Here is a 26,412-nt window from a genome sequence, read left to right as displayed (position 1 = left end):
CTGAGAGGAAGCAGGGTAGCCGACGGCTCAGCCTGGGGAAGGGGCAGAGGCAGGTGCACAGGTGTGAGGTGGGGCTTAGGGGCCCAGCGCCCTGCAGAGCACTTGTCTCTGGTGACAGGGGGTCTCAAAGGTGACCTGCACTCTGCCAGGAGAGGTGGCACAGGGGAGAGGCAAAGAAACCCAGGCCCAGAGATGGGCTGCCCTGGCCCACGTGCTGGCACTGCTCTTACACACTGTGTGATGGAGGCATGTTACTCCGCCTCTCTATACCTCAGTTTTCTCACCTGCGAAATGGGGATGGTAACCATGGCTACATTACACTGTTTTTGTGAGGGTTGAAGTGATAGCCCCATGAGGTACTGGGCACATAGCTGGGCGTGGACAGAGGAAACCCTAAAAATATGAGCCATAATAACAACCACACAATTTTTATACCTCAGCCACATAAGATAAACTGTCTCCGTCACATTCCTTCCTCTGTACTCGCCCTGGACATGGCAAACCCTACCCAGTGAAGTCTAAGGCACAAGACTATGAAAACCACTCCATAAATAAAGCACTTTCCCCACACTCTTGCCCCATATTTAACTGTACAGGCTCATTTCTGCTAAGCACCTTCCTTCCCCAGATAAACTCCTTGGCAGGAGTACAGCCATCAGCTTTTTTTTTTTTTTTTTGGAGATGGAGTTTCCCTCTTGTCGCCCAGGCTGGAGTGCAATGGTGCAGTTTACTGCAACCTCCACCTCCTGTGTTCAAGCGATTCTCCTGCCTCAGCCTCCTTAGTAGCTGGGCTTACAGGAACCCATAACCACGCCTGGTTAATTTTTGTGTTTTTAGTAAGAGAGAGGGTTTCACCATGTTGGCCAAGCTGGTCTCGAACTCCTGACCTCCAGTGATCTACTTGCCTCGGCCTCCCAAAGTGCTGGGATTTCAGGCATCAGCCACCACGCCTAGTCTCATCAGCTCTTAACACGGGAAACAAGTTATCTGTCACAACAGATGGACTGTGGCGAGGTTGGAGGAAGGAAGGAGGGGAGGGATGGCGAGCATGACCCATGGGGTGAGAGGGATGAAGGTAATTGGGGACATTAAAAGGATATCAGATCTCTGGAAGGAGACACAAGAAATGGGCAGTAACGCCACTGGGGAGGGTAACTGGGAAGCGGCGGGGGCAGGGAGGGACAAACTATGACATCTTCCTGTATCATTTGAATTTGGTGCCACCTGCACGTATTACTTAGTCAAAAACAAAAATAAATAAAGACAGGGGCATATTGGGTATCTGGGTGACAGATCCAGGAATTGAGGCATCTCCAGCTGCAGGTGCCAGTCACCAGATAAGTCAGCTGGCACCAGTCCTGCTCTACCTTTCCCCCACCCCTGCCCCCACCCCCAGCCCAAAGGGAGAAAAGTTGCTCTGTGAACTCCCTGAGGGCTCATCCTTGGTCAAATCTGAGACGCAGCAGCCCACAGCTCTGGAGGCCTTGGTAAACAGCCCTTCCAAATTACACAAGGGAGGAGGCTTCTACATACGCCACCGCCTCTGGGAAGCATTGCCTAAGTGGGAGGGCATCGTATTCAGCCGCGCCATTTATTTCACTGCTGGACGCCCATGAGCTGTTCCTCCACTACAAGGACCAGTGTAGCAAAACGCAAAGGAAGGGAATCATCTCCCTGGGCTCCTGCAGAGTGCATCGGAGAAACCCAGCATCCTGACCTGAAGCAGCAGTGGCGTCCCTGCCGGGAGGGGTAAAGAAGCTGTGGGCTCTGCAATCAGAAGTGAGGAGGTTCTCACTGTCAGGAGCTGCATGGCCTTGGGCAGGTCGCTGGATTGCTAGCCCTCTTCATGGTGAAGCACAATGGTCAGCACTTGACTCGCAAATCGTAAGGATCATGAATGCTGCTCATAAAAACGTCCACATCCCCGTCATTATCCCTAAAAATAATCGAGCACCTCCTGCCAATTTTTCCCTTTAAAACGTCACTGCATCTTGATCCTGGAAGGCATTATGGATTGAATTTAGGCGCCCCCACCCCTGCAACCCCTGGACCCAAAAGATATGTTGAGGTCCTAACCCAGGGAACCTGTGAACTTAATTGAAAAGAGGGTCTCTGTGGGGCTGGGCACAGTGGTTCACATCTGCAATCCCAGCACTTTGGGAGGCCGAGGTGGGCGGATCACGAGGTCAGGAGATTGAGATCATCCTGGCTAACACGGTGAAACCCCATCTCTACTAAAAATACAAAAAATTAGCCAGGCGTGGTGGCAGGCGCCTGTAGTCCCAGCTACTCGGGAGGCTGAGGCAGGAGAATGGCGTGAACCTGGGAGGCGGAGCTTGCAGCGAGACGAGATCACACCACTGCACTCCAGCCTGGGCGACAGAGTGAGACATTGTCTCAAAAAAAAAAAAAAAAAGAAAGAAAAGAAACGAAAAGAAAATAGGGTTTCTGTGGATGTAATTAGTCGAGTGGAGGTCATCCCACAACTTGGGAGGCCGAGGCAGGAGGATCACTTGAGGTCAGGAGTTCGAGACCAGCCTGGCCAATATGGTGAAACCCCATCTTTACCAAAAATACAAAAATTAGCCAGGCGTGGTGGTACGCACCTGTAATCCCAGCTACAGGGGAGGCTGAGGCACGCGAGGCGGTAGTTGCAGTGAGCTGAGATCATGCCTTGCACTCCAGCCCGGGCAACACAGACTCTGTCTCAAAAAAAGAGAAGGTCATAATGGAGTAGTGTGGAACCCAAGTCCAATCCGACTGGTGCCCTTTTAAGAGGAGAAGAGACACAGACCCACAGGAGAAGACATGAAGTGGAGACAGACACAAGGGGACAAGGAGGCCATGTGACCACAGGGGCTGACCCTGCGGTAACGCAGATGCCAGTGAGGGGACATCACGGATCACCGGCCACCAGCAGAAGCTGGGAGCAAGGCACAGAGTCTCTCTCTGAGTCCCCAAGAAGGAACCAGCCCTGCTGACACCTTCATTTTGGATTTGTGGTCTCCAGAACTGTGAGAATAAATTTCGGTTGCTTTGAGCCCCGATGTGTACTTCTTTGTGAGAGCAGTCCTGAGAGAAATAAAGGTGACCTGGCATTACTGTCTGTCTAGTGCCTGAATTCTCTTGCCCAATGGTCCACTAGCCAGGCTAGGTTTGACCGTCTCTAGTAAAAGCATTCTCCAATAAACGAGGTCATTTCTGATATTGTTATGAAGAAAATAAAACACTATAATATGACAGAGTGAGTGGACAGGGATCAGAGGAAAAAGAACATTATTCTATTAGGAACGGTCTCACTAAGGATGTGATACTGCAGCAGTGATGGGAACAGCAGGAAGCTGGCCATGGAAAGAGGAGGAACAGCCCGTGCAAAAGCCCTGAGGCAGAGTCATTTTGGCACTCGCAAGGCACAGGAAGAAGGCAGGACCTTGGTGAGTGACAGCAGCAGTCGATGAAGCTGGAGAAACAGGCAGGGTCAGTCAGCACCTGCGCAGTTGCCCTAGTTGACCAAGGTCTTGGGAAGCTGCTAGAGACAGACATGATTTAACTCAGACTTTTTAAACGACCACTCTTGCACAATCACGGTCTTAAAACTGAAGTCTGAGGTGCAGTGGTACAATCTCAGCTCATGGCAACCTCCACCTCTGGGTCTCAAGTGATCCTCCCACCCCAGCCTCCCTAGTAGCTGGGATTACAGGTTTGCACCACCACGCCTGCCTAATTTTTGTATATTTTTTGGTAGAGATGGGGTTTCGCCATGTTGCCCAGGCTGGTCTTGAACTCCTGGGCTCAGGTGATCCACCTGCCTTGGCCCCCACAAAGTGCTGGTATTCCAAGTGTAGCCACCACACCCAGCCAAGGCCAAGTCTTTCTATTACTTTTGTCCCTTGGTTCTTGGAACCCTGGGCTTAATAAATCACAGTTCCCAAGCTTCTCCAGGCTTACGTCTAATTCATTCACCACTGTAGCAGTTTCCAATGAATATGCTTATTTTTTTCTACACTGTTCATTACATGTGATGTCCAGAAAAGAACACAATGTTCTAAGCATGGAGTAGACTGGGACTGTCCCCTGTTTCATTCCAGACCTATACTTCTGTTCATGTGCCCGGGGTTGCCTTGGCTTTCCATTGTTTTATACCACTGACTTGCCGAAACATTTATCGGCCAACCTCCCCCGAAGTCCTCTTTGTGATGCCCAGATTTAGACAGTGGGATTAAAACTTGTTCTTCCCTCAGAACAACTACGCCTTTTTGGGGGTTTTTTTGTTTTTTGTTTTTTTTGAGATGGAATCTTTCTTTGTCACCTAGGCAGTGGCGCAATCTCGGCTCACTGCAACCTTCATTTCCTGGGTTCAAGTGATTCTGCCTCAGCCAGGATGCCAGGATTACACGTACCCGCCACCATGCCCAGCTAATTTTTGTATTTTTTTTTTTTTTTTTTTTTTTGAGACGGAGTCTCGCTCTGTCGCCCAGGCTGGAGTGCAGTGGCCGGATCTCAGCTCACTGCAAGCTCCGCCTCCCGGGTTCACGCCATTCTCCTGCCTCAGCCTCCCGAGTAGCTGGGACTACAGGCGCCCGCCACCTCGCCCGGCTAGTTTTTTGTATTTTTTAGTAGAGACGGAGTTTCACCGGGTTAGCCAGGATGGTCTCGATCTCCTGACCTCATGATCCGCCCGTCTCGGCCTCCCAAAGTGCTGGGATTACAGGTTTGAGCCACCGCGCCCGGCCCTAATTTTTGTATTTTTAGTAGAGACGGGTTTCACCATGTTGCCCAAGCTGGTCTTGAACTCCTGACCTCACGTGATCCACCTGCCTCAGCCTCCCAAAGTGCCGGAATTACAGGAAAACGATAGCCACCGCGCCCAGCCCTATGGCTTATTTTTAAGTGTCACCATAATGCATACAATGCCACATATAAAAAATGGTTTAGAATAAACAAAGTTACTGGGTCAGCTCCCTTGGTTTCACAACCACTGCATTTCTCTTTCGGGTGGAGGACAAGGAAAACGATTCTAGCAGGCTGCCGGAGAACTGCATGCTCTCTTGCCTCACACAGCTGAAGACACCTGGGCTATGTGGAAATACAGAGACTTAAGCAAAAGACGCTCTTTGAAATCATACTTCCTATTGGATTTCTCAAGGACGTCTAAATAAATCTGAGTCCACGCAGACTACCTCAAGCTTGGGGTGGGGGCAGGGGTGCTGCGGCGGATTCGGTAAGCCGGGCAGGTGGTGGAAGAAAAGGATGTTTTGCAAGCCTCTGAGGACCCCTTGTGTGAGGCACAATCCACCCGGATCTGCCCCACTTCCCATTCCACAGAGTGGTAAGGGCTGCTATATCCAGTGTCAGATGGCTGGGCTGATCACTTCACTGTGCCCACAGTAGCAAAGTGACCCTGTGCAAGTCACTCAGCCTCAGTTTCCTCATCTGTGACATGGGAATGGTAACAAACCCATCCTGATTGCCAAGCTTATAATGAAGATTAGCCACGAGTCTGCGTGGGAAAACCCTTGTGAAGTATGAAAGTGAGGGTTATTATGGACAATAGAGTTTTTTACTCCTGCTTTTGCATGTCTTTCCTGCTGCTGGTTGACTTCTCATGACTTTTTTTAAAAACTGCCCCAGGCTGCTTTTGGTGTTTTTTTTTAACCTGATTACTTTTGCTTTATGAGAGAAAGGAGGGAGAAGGTGGGAGGACAGAGAGGCAGGCAGCATGACTCATCCCACCCCAAACCCTTCCTGGGGACTGTCCTAAAAGATGCTCCTCAGAGCCACTGGGGCTACTATAAAGCAATTCACCTTTGAAGAAGCAGTTATTGTCATGAAAAGGGAGCCATAGCCAGTATCTATGGAAATCCTCCACTTTCTGGCATTCAGCAGCAAATTATTTAAGGCTTGTGATTTACTCCGTCACCAAGTGGCTTCTCATTGCCTTTGGCTGTTACATCTCAAATAACGCAAACCAACCTTCACACTAACTGACACGTCCCATACAAAAGGCAAACACGGCCAGAAACGTCAGAATGTAACACAGAGAGGCTAGTGATGATCTGATCGTGAAGGCTGCCTACATGTGAGTCCCACGCCATCTTCATCTCTTTAATGGAAAAAGAAAATCTCATGAGTCAACTTTTTCATTGCGAGCCAATCTCAATAGCCTTTCGTCCCGTGCTTCAAAGGCGTAAGCAGTCCTATTTCTGAACAAAGTGGAAATAAAAACAAGTGACAGCCAGAGACACTGAACAATGGAGAACATACGCTTCCCAGGAGAAATGGGGGGAAGACAGGAAGGAACGCTCACATGCAATATAACCCACACCTTTTTCCTTTGCACGATTCTGTGTTAAGCATTTCTCTGCCCTGCTTTTAGGTTGAGGGAGGGGGTTGCCTCTAAGGAAATGAATCTGAAACATCAACATCAAGTCACAGCCTGGCTAAAGCAGCCTTGGCCCTGACAGCTGTCAGCCTGCCTCTAACACTGACTCACCACAGCCACTACCTCCACGTCAGGGGCGCCTCACCTGTGCCAGCTCAGAGGCTGTTCCTGCACAATCCGGAGGCTGGGACTCATGCCTGGCCCCTAACTAGAGAGGAAGAGGACCCAGCTGGTGCCCCTGCAAAGTCTTTTTTTTCCTCTTCCCCTTTTCATCTTCCCAAGTCTAATCAACCTGCAACCCAGGGAAGCACAAACCCAGGACAAGGGCAGGAATGGGGGGCACGCACCCAGCTCCAGAACACTCAATTCTGTCCTTTCCAAGATCCTCTAAACGTGTTCAATTCCACCTGATCCAGCGGTCCTAAACTGAGCTGCTAAAACCGCATTTCCACTGCTATGCTCTCTGCAATCCTCCCCTTTGCTCACGGGCCCATCAAGAGCAGAGGGAAGAGGCAGAATGGATAGGGCTGGCCACCCAGGCCAGGAAGCCCCTTTCTCTCACCCCACCCTGCTAGCCCCGGGAGCGGTGAGGCAGCAACTTCATCAACCCGCACACACGCACGATTCGCCAATGTCTTTACCCCCCGGGTCCCTGCACCCTCTCCCCAGAATGCCCTTGCAGAAGTCCGGGATTTCTTCTTCCCCCAAGACTGGGACACCAGCTCCATCCCAAAGCCACCTGCTGCCACCACCTGCCCCCGGTTTGGGGACGCCTCCTCCCGGCAGCGGCCCGGGTTGCACTCATTCACCGGCGTCCGCACTGCCCCTCCGCCCATGGGCTCCCAGCGACCTTCCCCTATTCCCCTTGCCTTCCAGCAGGCGAGGAGTCTGCGGAGAACCGCGGCTTGAGCCCCCGGCCCGCGAGGCCCCGCCCCCGCCTACCCCGCGGACCCCTCCTCCCTCCTCGCGCTCCCCGCCCCACGGCGCTCCCAGCTGTCACCCCTCGCAGACCCCCGTCCCGGGTCCCCGCCGTCCCTCCCGGGTCATCCTTCCCCTCACGAGCCTGTCAGGCCGGCCTGAGGACGCCCCACCGCACCTCTCACCGCGGGCACACAGCGCAGGGAACCGGCGCCGTCGGACTCCGCGGCTGCGGCGACTGCGCCGCCCGCGAGCAGCCGGGTCCTTTCCCGATGCCGCGGCGCGAGCTGTCAGTCAACTGGACGTGCCCGCCTCCAGCCCCTTCTGCGCAGGCGAGAGACGGGTCGTGCCCTCCCCTCCCAGGAGGGGCGGCCCACGGTTGGTGTCACGTGACAGGGCGGAGCCTGCGGGGCCCGAGGCCTGCTCCGCTACGTGGGTGCGCGCCCGGGGATACCTGGATCCTTGCTTGCTCTGCCAAGAGGCTGGGTGTTCTCCGGCTCTGGGAGCAGTGGGTGGGGCAGGGCCGGTGCGTACAGGTGAGTGGGTTATTTCATGATTTTGTTGGGAGCATGAGAAGCGCCAGCAGGAATCTAGGAAATACCGTCTGATTCTAGTTGTTTCCTGGCCCTGGGTTTCCCTACCTTTAAAACAAGCGTGGCATTTACCCGCCCTATCCCCTAGTTACGGTGAAGGCATGACATTAACCAACATACCTTTAAAATTAGTCCAGCGAGGCTTTGAGCCGGAGCTAAAAATAATCATAATAAATAAATGATATAAATTTTTTTTTAAAATTTTACAAAGAAAAATGTCCGGCGAGGATACATGGTATGGAAGAGCAATCGGAGGCCAATATATTTTTTAAAACGGGGCATCTTTGAGACTGGTAGATTCCATCTCAGTTGCTCCATAAATTCTAGGCCAGTCGGCATCTTTTCAGCAAATACAATAAACACAACGTTCAGGCCATTCAGTTTCTTCTGTCTCCTCAATTAAAACAAAAAAAGTTGTTTAAATAGAAGTGCTGCCTTTGGACGCCTTTTTAGTTGTAGAGGAAGTATGGAAACATAAACTGACAGCCCCTCCCTAGTAATTTGGGGGTTGTGTCAAACTCGACTCCAGCACCTAGCAAAGTGGAGAATCTGGTTCTGGAGTATTAACTGACACCTCAAATTTTCTGAAGATGTTTGTACAACTACATTCCAGGGCTATAATGCTCCTTCTGGTAGCTCCTTAAATGAAGTGATCAAGCCCTGTCTCTAAAGAAATGCAGTGATATCTGAAATAGGGCTGAATGTCAATTTTAGAAAACGGTGGGTTTTCTGAAATTGCGGGAGTTACGCAGGAGAAACAAGTTCTACCACTTAAGAGAAAAGATGACATGTGGATTGATGACCAAGTATCTGTCCCACACCCCAGGCAGAAGTGATAGTCCTTGGAAAGATGTAGACTTGAACTGTAGACTCCTTGGGAAAGTTTAAGGGAACACATGAAGAAAAAAGCTGGGAGCTGCAGTGCCCTGAGGATTATGGAGTCTTCAGCACCATAGCTCCTTCTGGTTCATTCCAGATTTGTTTGATCAACTGGGTGTGGCCACCAAGCATGTGAAGCTGGAACTCAGGGAGTCTCCAGCTTGGTGTGAATTCAGTTTGTGTCAAATACCCCTCATTCCTTGACATGGTTGCTACAGGTGAGTGGGTGCGCCTTTGGTCTCTGCAGGGTTCTGCCCTGAGTCCAGCAGAATGCAAGTGCCATGTTGTAGAATTCATGGGAATGGAGGAGGATGGATGCCGTGGGTGAAGAAACTCCTTCCCTGGGTCAGCAAGTGAACCTCTCACAAGGCACTGACTTGTGCCATCCTGACCTGCCCTTGCATTGCCAGCTGTTCGGGAGAATTGAAAAAAGGTGACTCATTTAGTCAGATTCTGTTTTAGGGGAATGTCATGCAGACCCTCTCCTGACTTCGTAGAAGGTTTTCTGACCTTGTCAAAAGGTTACAGAGAGGCAGATGACATGACCATTTTTTAAAAGAGGAAGAAAGTGAGTTCTGCAAACCACAGATCAGTGAACTTGCCATTGGGCCTGGAAAATCTTCAGGACAGATGACTTAACAAAAAAAATTTGTGACCTCTCCGAAGATGAAACACCAGTGACAAAGACCAAGTCACACTAGGCTAACCTTATTTCTTGCTGTGAAATGTATAAACTGGTAATTCAAGGAAATATGGTGGAAATATATATCTGGACTCAGAAGGTTTATTTCCCAGGATTCTTTCAGTTACTAGTGATGGAAACTCGATTCAAACTGGTTTTTAAAAGAGAGGGGGCCGGGTGTGGTGGCTCACGCCTGTAATCCCAGCACGTTGGGAGGCCAAGGCGGGCAGATCAAGAGGTCAAGAGATCGAGACTATCCTGGCCAACATGGTGAAACCTGGTCTCTACTAAAAATACAAAAATTAGCTGGGCGTGGTGGTGTGCATCTATAGTCCCAGCTGCTCGGGAGGCTGAGGCAGGAGAATCGCTTGAACCTGGGAGGCAGAGGTTGCAGTGAGGCGAGATCTCGCCATTGCACTCCAGCCTGATGACAGAATGAGACTCAGTCTCTGCCCCCCCCACCCCGAAAAAGAGGGAATATGTTGGCGGACATAACTAAAAGGCTCTGGGGTTAACTCAGCACGATCCAGGAGCACAAGTGATGTCATCAGAACTTGGTCTCTCCCGCTCTTCACTGCTCCTTTGAGTTGGCTTTAGTCTCAGATTAAGCTCCTTTTTTTTTTTTTTTTTTAATGGTTTCACTGTGTCACCCAGGCTGGAGTGCAGTGACGCAATCTCAGCTCACTGCAACCTCCGCCTTCCAGATTCAAGCAATTCTCATGCCTTAGCCCCCCAAGTAGCTGGGAATGCAGGTGTGCACCACCACGCTTGTCTAATTTTTGTATTTTTAGTAGAGACGGGGTTTCACCATGTTGGCCAGGCTGGTCTTGAACTGCTGGGCTCAAGTGATCCACCTACCTCGGCCTCCCAAAGTGCTGGGATTACAGGCATGAGCCACCACGCCTGGCCTCAGATTAGGTTCTTTTTACAGAATGTCCTCCAAGAGCTCTAGACTTATATTGTCTGTCTCAGCTTAGCAGGCCCCATGGAAAAAAGGATCTTCTCTTTCAATATTTTCAGCAAAAGCCCCAGGATTTGTTCGGAATGGACTGACGCACCTGTGTGTTCATCCCCTGGAACCAATCTCTGAGGTCAGGTTGTTGGAATAACTGGATTGATCAGATCTGCACAGGAGTAGGGGTCAGCCCCACTCACACTACTTGAGTGGAGAGCAAGGGAAGGGAGGCTCTTCCCAGGAAACTGAGGTGGTCTGGTCAGAACAAGGAGGGTCGATTCTGGACAGGCAGGGAAACCTACAGATATCCAGGATGGAGCCTCTGCTAACATATCTCATGACATTGTTTAAAGGACAGGACATGGGAAGGTGGTAGGAGAAGCAGTAAAGTTATTGGATGGCTAAATCAATATTCAGAAATATTCTGGCTGGGCACGGTGGCTCATGCCTTTAATCCCAGCACTTTGGGAGGCCAAGTGGGCGTATCACAAGGTCAGGAGTTCAAGACCAGCCTGGCCAACATGGTGAAACCCCATCTCTACTAAAGATACAAAAAATTAGCCGGGCATGGTGGTACATGCCTATAATCCCAGCTACTCGAGAGGCTAAGGCAGGATAATCGCTTGAACCTGGGAGGCGGAGGTTGCAGCGAGCTGAGATCGCACCATTATACTCCAGCCTAGGCAATAGAACAAGACTCTGACTCAAAACAAACAAACAAACAAAAAAAAACAACTCTGAGACCAGTTGCAGGGCCTCATGCCTGTAATCTCAGCACTTTGGGAAGCCAAGGCGGGTGGATCACCTGAGGTCAGGAGTTTGAGACCAGCCTGGCCATCATGGCGAAACCCCATCTCTACTAAAAATACAAAAATTAGCCAAGTGTGGTGGCACATGCCTATAATCTCAGCTACTTGGGAATCTGAGGTAGGAGAATCGCTTGAACCCAGGAGGCGGAGGTTGCAGTGAGCTGAGATCTTGCCATTGCACTCCAGCCTGGGCAACAGAGCAACACTCTGTCTTAAAAAAAATACTTAGAATAGGTTGGGCGTGATGGCTCATGCCTATAATCCCAGCACTTTGGGAGGCTGAGGCAGATCACCTGAGCTTAGGAGTTTGAGACCAGCATGGGCAACATGGTAAAACCCTGTCTCTACCAAAAATACAAAAAATTAGCTGGGTGTGGTGACACATGCCTGTAGTCCCAGCTACTTGGAAGCCTGAGGTAAGAGGATTGCTTGAGCCGGGGAGGTAAAGGCTGCAGTGAGCCAAGATTGTGCCGCTGCACTCCAGCCTGGGTGACAGAGGGAGACCCTGTCTCAAAAAACAAACAAAGAAATACTTTGAATAGAGGATGAGTCCAAAAAACAACTATACAAAATAGCAGATGATATGAATGAGCACCAGTTCTGCGTGTGTTTGACTACCATGCCTGTTTTTCCTTTGTTTTAACAAATCACCACAAACTTATTGGCTTAAAAACAACACAATTGGCCGGGTGTGTTGGCTCATGCCTGTAATCCCAGCACTTTGGGAGGCCGAGGCAGGTGGATCACCTGAGGTCAGGAGTTCAAGACCAGCCTGGCCAACATGGTGAAACCCTGTCCCTACTAAAATATGAAAATTAGCCAGGCATGGTGGTGCACCTGTAATTCCAGCTACTCGGGAGGTGGAGGCAGGAGAATTGCTTGAACCTAGAAGGCAGAGGTTGCAGTAAGCTGAAATCGCGCCACTGCACTCCAGCCTGGGCGACAGAGGCAACACTCCATCTCAAAGAAAAAAAAGAAAAGAAAACCATAATTTATTATCTTACAGTTTTGGAGGTCAAGGCCTAAAATTGAGGTGTCAGCAGAGCTGTGTTCCTTTCAGAGGCTCTAGGGGAGAATTGTTTGTCTTCTCTGGCTTCTAGAGGCCACCTGCATTGCTTGGCTTGTGGCCCCTTCCTCTATCTGCCTAGTCAGTCTCCTTTACTCTGGAACAGATCCTCAGCTTTTCTTTGTCCTTTAAGACACTGACATTTATTAAGAGTACAGGCCAGTTGTTCCATTGGATGTTCCTCAATTTAGATTTTCCTGATTGTTCCCTTATTATTAGAGTCAGGTAACACATTTTAGCAACAGTGATGCATAATTAAGTTGTGATCTCAGTGCTTCATATCAGGAGGCACATATTATCTGTCTCATTATTGGTGATACTATGCTTGACCAATGGTGATATATTTCTCCACTGTAAAGGTACCTTTTTTTCCTGTGTAAGTAATCAGAAATTTGTGGGGAAGATACTCTGAGGCTATTTAGATACGCTGTCTTTCAACAAACTCAATGTACTTTCAGCTAGTGGTTTAGCATCCATTAATGATAAGGCTATAGTCGTCCCCAAATGTTGAGTTTTCTTCTTCTTCTCATTATTACTAAGACAGAGTCTTGCTCTTTTGCCCAGGCGAGAGTCCAGTGGCACAATCTCAGCTCACTGCAACCTCCGCCTCCCAGGTTCAAGTGATTCTCCTGCCTCAGTCTGCCAAGTAGCTGGGATTACAGGCATGTACCATCACGCCTGGCCAATTTTTTTGTATTTTTAATAGAACCAGAGTTTCACCATGTTGGCCAGGCTGGTCTCGAACTCCTGACCTTAAGTGATCCAACCACCTTGGCCTCCCAAAGTCCTGGGATTACAGGCATGAGCCACCGTGCCTGGCCGAGTTTTCTAATTCTGTTGCTCCACCTGCATTTGTTAGTTGACATTTCCCTGTATCTGTCTTTGCCCTTTTCTAATCTGTTCTCCACAAAGCAGCTGGAGGGCTCTCTTCTCTCCTCCCCCCTCCCCACTCCCCACTCCTCTCTCTTCTCTTCTCATCTCCTCCTCTTTCTTTCTCTTTTTCTTTCTTTCACAGAATCTTGCTCTGTTGCCCAGGCTAGAGTGCAGTGGCACAATCTCTGCTCATTGCAACCCCCATCTCTAGGGTTCAAGTGATTCTCATGCCTCAGTCTTTTGAGTAGATGGGATTATAGGTACACGCCACTGTGCCCAGCTAGTTTTTTGTATTTGTTTCTCTTTAGTAGAAACAAGGTTTCACTATGTTGCCCAGGCTGGTCTCAAACTTCTGGGCTCAGGTAATCCTCCCCCCTCAGCCTCCCAAAATGCTGGGATTACAGGTGTGAGCTTCTGTGCCTGGCCTGGAGTGACCTTTAGAAACCACAAATGTGCTCTAGTCCTTCAGTGGCTTCCCTCTGCCCCTCACACATGCCAGCGTCCTTCACTGTTGCTAGGGCCCAGCATGACTTGGCCCCTTCCAAGCTGTCTGCGTGGTCTTGAGTCGCTTCCCCTTGCCCTCCACACATTGACCCTCGCAGGGCGTCAAAGATTCTATGCTCCTTTCTACCATGGGACCTTCCTGTGAGTCCCTTTGCCCGGAACTCACTTCCTTTCACTTCAAGCTCCTTTGCTCAACAAATATCCATGTCTTTCACGTGTCACATCCTAAAGGAATCCCTGCATGTGACCTCCAGACCAGGTCAGAGTCCTGGGTGTATCATCTCAGCAAATAAATAATATCATCCTCCTCCAAAGAAGCACATGTTTGCGATTACGCATTTGTGAAAATGGACCTAAGCTCCATAACAGGCAGGAGCTTTGCCTAGTTTTGCTCACTCACGTGTCTGCAGCACTTAGCATGGTGCAGGCACACTTTTTGAATGAATAAATATGAGTTTAAAACAAGGATCGCAGGGAGAAGGTAGACAAGACGAGGACTGGGTTATTGTAGCCTGAGGACAAATGGGCAGGGGCTTGCTTCTAAAGGACTCAGTGGATGTGGTCATGGGACCCACTTTAGGAGAACCGTGCCTAAGGCAAGCCCTCCAGGAGGCTGGCTTGGCACAGAGCTAGGATTGTGGGCTCTTTCGAGAGGGGTGTGGCGCAGCTGAAAGGGCAGAGCTTTCATAGCCCAGTGCTGCTCACCTGCCAGCTCTCTCTGCTTCTGTACTTCATTTGGTCAGTGGCTTACATCTGACTCTTGGTTTCTGCAGCTGTACAAAGATTTCACAGCGTGGTGAGGATGAAGTGAGTCTATGGGCGGTATAACAGCAGCTAACAAGTTCAAGACACATTTGGGGTGGCATCCTGACTCTCCACCTCTTCACTGTGTGACTGGGAGCACACTGCTCAACCTCTCTGGTCCTATTTGTCTAGAAAAGGGACCAATCATAGTGAGTTCACTCATTCATTCAGCGCATATCTATTGAATGTCTACTTTTTCAAATGTTTTTAGTATTTATTTATTGGAGACAGAGTCTTGCTCTGTCACCCAGGCTGGAGTGCAGAGGTGCGATCTTGGCTCACTGCAACCTCTGCCTCCTGGGCACAGAGCCATTCTACTGCCTCAGCCTCCTGGATAGCTGGGATTACAGGTGCCTGCCAACACGCCTGACTAATTTTTGTATTTTTTGTAGAGACGGGGGTTTCACCATGTTGGACAGGCTGGTCTCGAACTCGTGACCTCAGGTGATCTGCCCACCTCGGCCTCCTAAAAGTGCTGGGATTACAGACGTGAGCCACCGCACCTGGCTGAATGACTACTTCTTTTTAGAGGCAGGGTCTCACCATGTTGCCCGGGCTGGCATGCAGCGGCTATTCACATGAGTGCCTACTTTTGGACAGGCAGTGGGGACACAGTGAACAAGACCAACAAAACTCCCTGCGTTTTGTGAGGCTTGTGTTCTGATGAGGAATAGTCAGTGGGGTAAGTGAAGGATACAGGTGAGACGTGAGACGTGGCAAGGAGTAAACCAGGGAAGGGAAGTGAAATATGTTGCAGGAATGCACAGGGGCTCCGGGAGAAAAACACTTTCTGAGTCAAGTCCTAACGGCCACGAGAGAGTGAGCATGGACTATCTTGGGCATGCTTGGCACTCAATGAGTGGCCCCACACAAGGCTTTGCCAAGCATCCTCCCTCCAATTCCAGACCTGCTCCACCCACAGCGGAGGTGAGGTGGCCTGCAGAAAAGGAATTCAGGGACACATCACCCCCTTTGGGTTTAACACCACAGGTTGTGGAATTTCAGTCTTCTGGCTTTCCTAGCGTGGCTGTTGAACTCAACATCACAAACTCAGTGGGAAAAATAAGAAACAACCCAAATACCCGTCCGGAACAAGCCTCTGATTTTCCACTGCGTAACCTTTGCAAGTTTTTCTCTCTCCCCACCAGCATCTACTTGAAATAGAGAATACACCGGCCAGGTGCGGTGGCTCACGCCTGTAATCCCAGCACTTTGGGAGGCCGAGACAAGCGGATCACCTGAGGTCGGGAGTTCGAGACCAGCCTGACCAACATGGAGAAACCCCGTCTCTACTAAAAATACAAAATTAGCTGGGTGTGGTGGCGCATGCCTGTAATCCCGGCTACTAGGGGTACTGAAGCAGGATAATCGCAGAAGTTGCAGTGAGCCAAGATTGCGCCATTGCACTCTGGCCTGGGCAACAAGAGTGAAACTCCAACTCAAAAAAAAAAAAAAAAAAAAGAGAATACAAATAAATGTACATAACTGAATGATTTTTTACCAAATGAACATCCGTGTAACCAGCACCCAGACCAAGAGATAGAACATCACTAGCACCCTGCCCCCCATGCTCCCTTCCCTTCAATGGGAATCACTGCCATGCCCTGTCTTCCTATACCGAAGATCAGTTTTGCCTCTTTTTATTATATTGTATGTACTCTTTTGTGTCTTGCTGCTTTTACTCAACATTATGAGACAGGAATAATACAGGGTGGCCACAGGAGAATTAAATTTCAGTCAGTAGTTTCACATGACTAGAGGCTATGGACTTATAAGACCCTGAAAACCAGGATGTGGGTCAAGCTGGCTAAGATCAACTGGACCCAACATGGCACTGGATGTGACCAGGTTTCTCCTAGGACCTCAATATACACTCATTAACATCCTAAACACACACCCACTAGTGTCTTGACGGTTCCAAGAACACCCAGATTTGGTGTAAAAATGGGTGGCACCACAGTTCCAAGAAATCTCCACCTTTTCCCAGGAATTTTCATGAATATTCCACCCCTTGGTTAAAGAAACCCATAGAGGTAGCAACCTCAAACCCCTTTACACGTGACTTTTGAGTACGCCCACATTCCCTTGAGTGTGTACTTTTCCCTTCGCAATAAATCACTGTGCTTTCACTATTTTCTGACTTATCCTTGAATTCCTTCTCACAACAGTTTCAAGAGCCTGGACACCAGCTGGGGTTGAGGCCCCATTGGTTTTTGGGGATCTCTCCTAGCCCACTGGTATCAATTATATTTGTGAGGTTGATTCATGTTGAGTGTTGCATGTATGTTTATTGTTGTTGTGGCACAGTATTTCATTGCACGAATATGCCACAATTTATTCATTCTGTTCATGGACATTTAGGTTGTTTCAAGTTTGGGGCCATTATGGATGGTACTGCATGAACGAACATTCTAGTACAAGTCTCTTGGTGAGCATAGGATGTGCATGTTCAGTTTGAGCAGCTCCTCCTATGAGTTGTCTGGGGCAGTTTAACAATTACTCTTGGCTGGGCATGGTGGCTCACGCCTGCAATCCCAGCACTTTGGGAGGCTGAGGCGGGTGGATCATGAGGTCAGGAGTTCAAAAACATCCTGGCCAACATGATGAAACCCCATCTCTACTAAAAAAAATACAAAACTAGCTGGGCGTGGTGGTGGGCACCTGTAATCCCAGCCACTCAGGAGGCTGAGGCAGGAGAATGGTTTGAACCCGGGAGTTGGAGGTTGCAGTGAGCCAAGATTGCGCCACTGCACTCCCGCCTGGCAACAGAGCGAGATTCCACCTCAATAAAACAAACAAAAACCAATTACTCTCTCACCAGCAGTGTGTGGAAGTTTGGTTGTTCCGTGTTTGGCCAACTCTTGGTGGTGTTTCATTCTAACCATTCTAGTGGGTGTCTGCATACTATTTCATTGTGGTTTAAGTTTTCAGTTCCCTGATGACTAATGAGAATGAGCACTTTCTTTTTCTTTCTTTCTTTTTTTTTTTTGATGGAGTCTTGCACTGTCGCTGAGGCTGGAGTCCAGTGGTGCGATCTCGGCTCATTGCAACCTCCGCCTCCCGGGTTCACGCCATTCTCCTGCCACAGCCTTCCAAGTAGCTGGGACTACATGCGCCCACCATGCCTGGCTCATTTTGTGTATTTTTAGTAGAGATGGGGTTTCACCGTGTTAGCCAGGATGGTCTTGATCTCCTGACCTCGTGATCTGCCCACCTCGGCCTCCCAAAGTGTTGGGATTACAGGTGTGAGCCACCGCGCCTGGCCTCACTTTCATATCTTTCAGATATTCTCTTTCATAAAGTATGTTCGGTGTTTTGCCAGTTATTCTACTGGGTTGTCTTATTTCTTTGTAATTACATTTTTACATAAATTTTTTAATGTATGTAAAAATGAATACATGCTCATGATTAAAAAATTGAACAAGTTGGCCAGGTGCGGTGGCTCACACCTGTAATCCCAGCACTTTGGGAGGCTGAGTCTGGTGGATCACCTGAGGTCAGGAGTTTGAGACCAGCCTGGCCAACATGGTGAAACTCTGTCTCTACTAAAAATACAAAAAATTAGCTGGGCGTGGTGGCGGGCACCTGTAATCCAGCCTGGGCAACGAGAGTGAAACTCCATCTTAAAAAAAAAAGGAAAAAAAATGAACGAGTTACAGAACTATTTTTTGTATATTTTTTTCCAGGGAGATTCTGTGCACAAAGAAACATATATAAAATGTACATAATCCACAACTATTCTTTTTTACACAAATACAGTTTTACACAGTACACTTGACAAACCTTGAAGACCATTCATATCGATTCATAAAAATCTCTTTCAGTTTCTTTTTACAATTGCACAGCACGGTATTCCATTCATGAGTCCAACATATAAGACTTTAATATACCGATGGGCACAGAGGGTGATGCCAATTGTTAGCTTTTACAAACATGCTACAGGAATTCATCCTATACATAGACTCACCCATCTGCACAAAGATGTTTGCATCTGGGATTTCCAAAGAGAGGAAGTCCTGGGTCAAGGGGTATATGAACTTACATGTTTGTGACTCGTGTTGCCAACTTACTCTGCAAAGAGTGCAACAAATGTGAAATTGTACTAATTTGGTTTGCCCTGCAAACACAGGGTACTTGTATTACCAAATCTTTACCCATCTGCTAGGTGAAGAATGGTATTTAGGCTGGATGCAGTGGCTCACACCTGTAATCCCAGCACTTTGGGAGGCCAAGGTAGGCGGATCACCTGAGGTCAGAAGTTCGAGACCAGCCTGGCCAACGTGGTGAAACCCCATTTCTATTAAAAATACAAAACTTGGCTGGTCGCGGTGGCTCAAGCCTGTAATCCCAGCACTTTGGGAGGCCAAGACGGGCGGATCATGAGGTCAGGAGATCGAGACCATCCTGGCTAACACGGTGAAACCCCGTCTCTACTAAAAATACAAAAAATTAGCTAGGCGCAGTGGCAGGCGCCTCTAGTCCCAGCTACTCAGGAGGCTGAGGTGGGAGAATGGCATAAACCCAGGAGGCAGAGCTTGCAGTGAGCCGAGATAGCGCCACTTCACTCTAGCCTAGGCGACAGAGCGAGGCTCCGTCTCAAAAAAAAAAAAAAAAACAAAAAACAAAAACAACAAAACTTAGCCAGGTGTGGTTGGTGCTTGTAATCCCAGCTACTCGGGAGGCTAAGGCACGAGAATCACTTGAACCCGGGAGGTGGAGGTTGCAGTGAGCCAAGATTGCACCAGCCTAGGCGACAGAGCGAGACTCTTGTCTCAAAAAAAAAAAAGTATTGCCTTATATGTTAAATTTGTATTCACTCCTTTCTGAATGTGGCTAAGCATCTTTTCACATATTCAAATAAAGCCTCTACTTTAATTTGTTGTTGTTGTTGAGATAGGTTCTCTGTTCCCCAGGCTGGAGTGCAGTGGCGTGATCTTGGCTCACTACAACCTCCACCTCCCAGGTTCAAGCAATTCTTCTGCCTCAGCCTCCCAAATAGCTGGGACTACAGGTGCCCACCACCACACCTAGCTAATTTTTGTATTTTTAGTAGAGACTTGCCCATGCCAGGCCTGAGCCTCTACTTTAAATGGGCTATATTTCCTGTGATGAGGGCTTAGCTGGAAACAGCTCCTGAAGATTTGGTTTTTGCCTGAAGGAGACACAAAACATCCTGTAAATGGGACGTTCTGCATCCCTACACAACTTGTAGAGGAGATTTTCTGCTCCTAGGCCTTCAGTGAAATCAGAGAGAGGCAAAAACAGAACAAACACAAATTCTGTTGAACCAGTTGAACAGGAAGAAACCTTCGAACTCTAGTCTAGGGGCCAGGCACAGTAGCTCACACCTGTAATCCCAGCACTTTAGGAGGCTGAGGCGGGCAGATCACCTGAGGTCACGAGCTCGAGACCAGTCTAGCTAACATGGTGAAACCCCATTTCTACCAAAAATACAAAAAAAATTAGCTGGGTGTGGTGGCGCATGCTTGTAATCCCAGAGACTTGGGAGGCTGGGGCAGAGGAATCACTTGAAAATGGGAGGCAGAGGTTGCAGTGAGCTGAGATCAAGCCATTGCACTCCAGCTTGGGCAACAAAAGCGAAACTCCGTCTCAAAAAAAAAAAAAAAAAGAAATCAAGTCTAGGCCGGGTGTGGTGGCTCATGCCTGTAATCCCAGCGCTTTGGGAGGCCGTGGCGGGTGGATCACCTGAGGTTGGGAGTTTGAGACTAGCCTGGTCAACATGATGAAACCCCATCTCTACTAAAAAAAATACAAAAAGTTAGCTGGACGTGGTGGCACATGCCTGTAATCGCAGCTACTTGGGAGGCTAAAGCAGGGGAGTTGCTTGAACCTAGGAGGCAGAGGTTGCAATGAGCCAAGATCATGCCATTGCACTCCAGCCTGGGCAACAAGAGCAAAACTCCATCTCAAAAAAAAAAAAAGGAAAGAAATCAAGTCTAATCTCATATTTTAGAGATTATTTTTGTATAAAGCTGAGGGATACAGAGGGGAAATGACTTGCAGAAGACCACATATTGCTTCCGTTGAGAAACAGATGAAGATCCTTGATAAGAATGGAATTATTTTTGTCAACTGCTAGCATCTCTGTTAAGTATTTTAATGAACCAGGTGCGGTAGCTCATGCCTGTAATCCCAGCACTTTGAGGGGCCAAGGTGAGAGGATCACTTGAGTTCAAGTGACTATATTGCCTGAGCAATATAGTGAGACCACTGCCATCACCCCCAAATCTTTACAAATAAAATAATAATAATTAACCAGGTGTGGTGGCCGGCAGCTGTAATCTCAGCTACTTGGGAGGCTGAGGCATAAGGATCACTTGAGCCAAGGAGTTTGAGGCTGCAGTGAGTTATAACAGGACTACTGCACTCCAGCCTGGACAACAGAGCAAGACCTTGTCTCTCTCTCTAAACAAAAATTTTAATGATTTAATTAAAATTTAATAAACAAAAATTTTAATTTAAATTTTAATGATTTAATTGTTTTTTCTTTTAGCAAGGGTATAGTTTTACACAAGCTATACCAGTAACTAAAAGCACAGGCAATGCAAACAAGTATAAAAGAACATTTCAGGACTGTAAGCCAAAAATAAAATTTTAGGCTAGGTGTGCTGGCACATGTCTGTAATCCTAACAGTTTGGGAGGCTGAGGTGGGAGGATCACATGAGCTCAGGAGTTCGAGACCAGCCTGGGCAACATAGTGAGACCTCATCTGTATAAATTTAAATAATAATAATAATAAAATTTTAAAAGTTGAAAAAATAAAATTCTAAGCCCCCCAACCAACTGAATGGACCCTCCCTCTTGGCCAAGGGCATTACAAAGTTAACCTGAAAAACTAGTTCAGGCCATGACGGTGGGGGTTGGAAATGCCTCACTAACTATATATAATCCCTCCTCCTGTTGGAATTTAGGCGCAGCTGATCAGAACGAACATTGAAACAGAGATCTTAAAACTGACGAAGAAACAGACTTTTTGTCATAAGACACCAAATTCCAGCCTGACTCTGGCATCACATGACAGATAGCAGGCCCCGAGAGAAATCAGAGTATATTTCTTTTTTTTTTTTGAGACAAGATCTTGCTCTGTCTCCCTGGCTGGAGTGCAGTGATGGGATGATCAGCCTCAACCTCGCGGGCTCGAGCAGTCCTCCTGCTTCAACCCCCTCGAGGAGCTGAGACTACAGGGATGCACTACCATGCCCAGCCAATTTTTAAATTTTTGTAGACAGGGTCTCATTATATCTCCCAGGCTGGTCTCAAACTGGCCTCAAGCTATCCTCCTGCCTTGGCCCCCCAATGTGCTGGGATTGTAAGCGTGAGCAATCGTCCCTGGCCCAAAGTGTATTTATTTGACATATTTTGAAATGGCCCTGCAAAGCTGTCCCCTGTGAGCAAAGTCTACATTCTGTTGAGAATCCCCTTTTCTATTCAGGTGTTTTTCTTGATCCAAGAGATAATTTACTAAGAATCTGGCCCCTTTTTTAGCTCTGTTAGGAGCTCTGAGGCTGGGCGTCGTGGCTCAAGCCTGTAATCCCAGCACTTTGGGAAGCCGAGGTATGTGGATCACCTGAGGTCAGGAGTTTGAGACCAGCCTGGCCAACATGATGAAACCCTGTCTCTACTAAAAATACAAAAAATTAGCTGGGTGTGGTGGCGGGTGCCTGTAATCCCAGCTATTCAGGAAGCTGAGGCAGGAGAATCACTCAAACCTGGGAGGCGGAGGTTGCAATGAGCTGAGATTGCGCCATTGCACTCCAGCCTGGGTGACAAGCGTGAAACTCCATCTCAAAAAGAAAAAACTCCTAAGCCTGCTACCTGGAGGCTTCACATGCATGATGAAACCAAGGTCTCCACAACCCCTTAACTGACATTCCTTTCTATTGGCTCCAGGTCTTTAGATAATAACTCTGCGAACTAATTGCCAGAGAAAATTTTTGAATCTGCCTATGACCTGGAAGCACCCCTCCCCCAACCTCACGACCTTATTTCGGTTGTCCCACCTTTCCAGACTGAACCAATGTACATCTTACATGTATTCATTGAAGTTTTGTCTCCCTACAATGTAAAAAACAAACTGTAACCCAACCCCCTTGGGACATGTTCTCAGAATCCCCTGGGGCTGTGTCCTGGGCCATTGGTCACTCATATTTGGATCAGAATAAATCTCTTCAGATATTTCACAGAGTTTGACTATTTGACTCTTTTTGTCAACAGGACCCTCTAAATTTGTCAAGGGGTAAGTTAAGCCCTGGAGACTGGATCATGTAGCATGTTTGCAACTTCTGCTTCATAGACTGTAGATTAACCCCCTTCCTCACTATTTTTGTTCTGTAGACGACTAGGAAAGACGTCCTCCCCTTCCAATCACTAAAATCTTTGTTACAGATTAACTGCCTTCTTTATTGTCCTGTACCTAAGTCACACCAGATGCCACAAAGACTCTGGCTGTCACACCTTCACTGTGGAATGTTAAATAAACCTTTTCTAAAAGGAGCACGTTGATGAATCAGATTATTGTAACCGTGCATTAAGCCTGCTACAGAAAGATGTTGAAATTCTGTTAAGCGTTCCTAAACTATTTCTCTATAAACGATCCCCAAACGTCTACACTCCATACAGTGACTTCCATTCTTTGGGAACTGTGCTTCTCAGGTGGCCATCCTCAAACTTGGAGCTTGAATAAACTCTCTTTAGATTCCAATCCTTTGATTATTTTGCATTGACAAAAGCATGGGGACTGAGCATTATGCGGTGAGGAGCCCTCCACTCTTCATTTTTTGAGAAAGACTTTAAAATGAGTGCAAAGATTATTGGGTGTGTAGGGGAGGAGAAAAAAAAAAACTCCTTATCTCTCTACCCTTTTAAACTCTTGGCTGGGGTCCCTGTAACAAAGACAAACTAGGCCAGGCGCGGTGGCTCATGCCTGTAATCCCAGCACTTTGGGAGGCCAAGGTGGGTGGATTACCTGAGGTCAGGAGTTCCAGACCAGCCTGGCCAACATGGTGAAACCCCGTCTCTACTAAAAATAGAAAAATTAGCCAGGTGTGATGGTGGGCACCTGTAATCCCAGCTACTCGGGAAGCTGAGGCACGAGAATTGCTTGAACCCGGGAGGTGAGGTTGTAGTGAGCTGAGATCACACCACTGCACTCCAGCCTGGGTGACAGAGGGAGAGTCCATCTCAAAAACAAAACAAAAAAACACAATAAGAGAAAAACAAATAGAAGTTTATTAACATGTACATCTCATATATACATAAGAGAAACTTGGGAAAGAGTAACTCGAAGAGGTAGCTTAGAATGTGGTTTCACACAGTACCTTCGACAAAGAATAATACCTTTGGCCGGGCATGGTGGCTCATGCCTACAATCCCAGCACTTTGAGAGGCCAAGGTGGGTGGATCACTTGCAGTAAGGAGTTCAAGACCAGCCTGGCCAACATGGCAAAACCCTGTCTTTACTAAAAATACAAAAATTAGTCGGGCATGGTGGTGGGCCCCTGTAATTCCAGCTACTCAGGAGACTAAGGCAGGAGAATTGCTTAAACCAAGTGGAGGTTGCAGTGAGCTGAGATTGCACCACTACACTCTAGTCTGGGAGACAGAGCGAGACTCCATTAAAAAAAAAAAGAACAATACTTTTGTAGAGAAATGACAGGACAAAGGAAAGTAGTTTGCAGCTTCCAAGGGTGGCAAACTGTGGGAAGGTTTACACATGGGAAGAAACTTTAATAGAGTAAGGTTTGTTTACAGATTCCTTTGGTGCCCTCTCTGGGCTAAGAAAAGTCTAGAGTGTCCAGTAAAACTGAATTTACACCTGCCCTTTAGGCAGAAAAGGGGGAAGATAAAGAGAACTTTTCCTGCATTTGTTGCTTCTTAATTGCCTTCAGCTGAAAATAATTTTTATGTCGAAGAGGCATATTTTGCGGTGATATATTCTGGTTTTCTTTTTCTTTTTTTTTTTTTTGAGACGGAGTTTCTGTCACCCAGGTCGGAGTGCAATGGCGCAATCTCAGCTCACTGCAATCTCTGCCTCCCAGGTTCAAGCGATTCTCCTGCCTCAGTCTCCTGAGTAACTGGGATTACAGGCGCCCAAAACTGTGTCTGGCTAATTTTTGTATTTTTAGTAGAGATGGGGTTTCACCATGTTGACCAGGATGGTTTCAAACTCCTGACCTCGGGTGATCCGCCCGCCTGGGCCTCCCACAAGTGCTGGGATTAAAGATGTGAGCCACCACACCCGGGCCTAAAGAAAACCAGAAGTTTTCTTTAGGTGTCTTCATTGAACAAGCAGGTATTGTCTGGCATACCCTTCTGGGTTATCTTGTCTTATGGGGTCTTATTTTTATCTTTAAGCTATCTAGAGTTCTAGTGGAGCATTGTATATATACCATCATTAATGAGTTAAATGAAATCTTTGACATACGTTCATTTTATATTTGTGAGTCATATTTTACTTTTTTTTTTAAAAAAGGATATGCTTTTTTTTTTTTTTTTTTTTTGGAGACTGCTCATTCTGTTGCCCAGGCTGGAGTGCAGTGGCGTGATCTCAGCTCACTGCAACCTTCGCCTCCAGGGTTCATGATTCTCCTGCCTCAGCCTCTCGAGTAGCTGCTGGGATTACAGGCGTGCACCACCACATCCGGCTAATTTATGTGTTTTTAATAGAGACGCGGTTTCACCATTGTTGGCTGAGCTGGTCTCGAACTCCTGACCTCAAGTGATCAGCCCGCCTTGGCTTCCCAAAGTGCTGGGATTACAGGCGTGAGCCACCGCGCCTGGCCTTAAAAAACATTTTCCTACTTTCAAACACCTTAGGGCTTACTATATGGAAGGGACCGTGGATGCTCTAGTGTCCTTCAAGGAGGAGGCCGGGGGCTCCGCGGACCTCAGGAGTCAGGCCTCCAATCCCCAGTTCAGGGCGCTTCCCTCTTTTCCCCACTGCTTTCTGGCTCAGCAATTTCCACTCCCGCTCCCGTACTTTCCCATTTCCTTAGGTCACATCCCCGCACCTAGTACAGGCCACACCTGGAGCTGGCCCTGAGACACCGCCGCGGGTTCGGCAGCCTAACAGCGTGGCTTGGACCCTGCAGCAGCCCGTAGCCACTATCCTTTCTCCTTCCGGACTTCAGTTTGGCTGCATCTCTGTCTTAGCGAGAGGGGCTGTGACTAAAAGCTGCCTTTTCTCAATGAACTGCCAGTTTGCAAGAGCCTCCGGGTCCCCTCAAACCGCCTCGAGCGCCCCTCTCCGCGGGAGCGGCGCGGCCGGAACTGCGTAGGTGCGGCGTCACTGACCTCGCCGGGTTCACTTCCGGGGCTCGCGCGGCCCCGCTATTCAGCCAAGGCTCCGGGCTCCGGCATCTGCTCGGCGGCAGCCTCCTTCAGACCTGCCTGGCGGGACCCAGGGAACCGAGCCGAGCCGCGGGGCCCGCTCCGGCCCGGCCATGAGCGCGGCCGCATGATGCGTCCCTGCCTCGGCCGCTGCAGTCGCCGCCGCCGCCGCCGCAGGCCGGGAGGAGCCGCAGCGCCGGGCGACCCCGCCCGGGCCTCGGGTGAGTGCGGCGGGCTGGGCCCGGCGGGCTGCTCACTCCCGGGTCTCCCGGCCACTCCCGGCCCTCGGCCTGCCCTATCCTTCCGTCGGTCCCGCCGCTCTCTCTCCTCCACCCCGCCGCGCACCTGCGACCTTCTGGAGTTCCTAGGGGCACCTCGGTTCCCGCACCTGACTTCCCTGCCAGGTGCCTCCTTGTCATTCCTTAGTTGCTCTCTCGGGATAGGGACTAGCTTGCAGCCCCAGCTTTTTGCCTGACCTTGGGCGTGACACTCAGCTCTCCGAGCGCTGGTTTTCTGTGTGACTAATGACGGGGTGGTGGTTACAGAGCAGCCATAAACCCTGTGTAAGCTGTAAAGAGTTTTTTTATAGGCATGTAT

At 48.6% G+C, this 26,412-nt stretch overlaps 2 protein-coding genes across 8 annotated transcripts in view; one reads left to right on the top strand and one right to left on the bottom strand.

Moving 5' to 3' along the window:
* KIAA0513 (KIAA0513 ortholog) overlaps positions 1-7,536 on the bottom strand; it is a 69,028-nt gene extending 61,492 nt beyond the window's left edge. For both annotated transcript variants that reach the window (XM_005592686.5, XM_005592688.5), the window contains exon 1: positions 7,479-7,536. The gene's annotated coding sequence lies outside the window, so the exon portion shown is untranslated. The remainder of the gene's footprint in view (positions 1-7,478) is intronic.
* A 163-nt stretch (positions 7,537-7,699) lies between these two features.
* ZDHHC7 (zDHHC palmitoyltransferase 7) overlaps positions 7,700-26,412 on the top strand; it is a 58,695-nt gene continuing 39,982 nt past the window's right edge. For 2 of the 6 annotated variants that reach the window (XM_074027694.1, XM_065536724.1), the window contains exon 1: positions 7,700-7,836. The gene's annotated coding sequence lies outside the window, so the exon portion shown is untranslated. Of the gene's footprint in view, positions 7,837-25,791; positions 26,220-26,412 lie in introns of those variants that run through there. The other 4 variants (XM_005592685.4, XM_065536718.1, XM_074027692.1 and 1 more) reach the window with 2 other exon arrangements.

Source organism: Macaca fascicularis, chromosome 20, assembly GCF_037993035.2.
Source record: "Macaca fascicularis isolate 582-1 chromosome 20, T2T-MFA8v1.1".
Lineage (NCBI taxonomy): Eukaryota > Metazoa > Chordata > Mammalia > Primates > Cercopithecidae > Macaca > Macaca fascicularis.
This window is presented reverse-complemented; position numbering and strand designations above follow the sequence as displayed.